The sequence below is a fragment of the Aplysia californica genome, unplaced genomic scaffold (genome assembly GCF_000002075.1).
Source record: "Aplysia californica isolate F4 #8 unplaced genomic scaffold, AplCal3.0 scaffold00006, whole genome shotgun sequence".
NCBI classification, from domain to species: Eukaryota; Metazoa; Mollusca; class Gastropoda; order Aplysiida; family Aplysiidae; genus Aplysia; species Aplysia californica.
Genome location: NW_004797276.1, coordinates 751485 through 752383, shown reverse-complemented (window position 1 = coordinate 752383; position 899 = coordinate 751485). Strand labels below are relative to the sequence as shown.

Here is an 899-nt window from a genome sequence, read left to right as displayed (position 1 = left end):
TATGTGTCTCTGTGTGTATATGTGTATGTATGTGTGTTCGTGAGGGAGAGAGAGAGAGAGAGAGAGAGAGAGAGTGTGTGTGTGTGTGAGAGAGAGAGAGAGAGAGAGAGAGAGAGAGAGAGAGAGAGAGAGAGCGCTCTTGTCAGTGAGATAAAGACACAGAAGGACAGAAATACACAAAGATCGACAAATAGACTGACTCGTAATAATGTCCAATCATAAGCAGACCAAAGGCAATGTTGCAGCACATTTCTAATCATCGCATACAAATCAGAAACACAAATTTGAATATTCATAGTTTTCAATTTCGCTTTTAGCTATAAAAACCCTTTAAATTTTGTATGAATAACGGAGTAATGCTCATTTTCGAAAGTGACCCCAAAACAGGGCGACTTCAAACGTTGTCGCAGAACGAAAATATGCGTCCTCAATTAATTATATCACAGGTGGAATAATAATTCACGTACCCAAACTGTGTTTAACACGAAGCCATTGACCAAGAAATTCCTCTATTAAAATTGTATGCTTTGTTTAGGTGTGTGGGTTGTTGGCAGAAAAAAATCAAGGGGGTGGGGGGTGTATGAAGTGTCCTTGAAGTCTGAAGGATTATGTTCGCGTTTCGCAAATAAAGAATAAGAAAGGGCTCCTATAAGTAAATCGCATTTTTGTTACAGTTGGAAGTTGCAGGTCACACGAGATGAACCATTCGCAATTCTGTAAGACTATGTTTGTATAAGTGCGTGCGTGTGCGTGTGTGTATGTGTGTGTGCGCGCGTGTGTGTGTGTGTTTGTGTGAGTGTGAGAGAGACACAGAAGGACAGACATACACTCATACAGAAAGACCGGCAAAAAGACTGAAAGAAAGATAGAAAGATAGAAAGATAGATAGATAGATAGAT

At 39.9% G+C, this 899-nt stretch overlaps 1 protein-coding gene across 1 annotated transcript in view; it reads right to left on the bottom strand.

The window, feature by feature from the left end:
* The window catches only part of LOC101849572 (glycoprotein-N-acetylgalactosamine 3-beta-galactosyltransferase 1), a gene marked incomplete in the record, with an annotated part of 33281 nt that overhangs the window by 31388 nt on the left and 994 nt on the right, over positions 1-899 (bottom strand).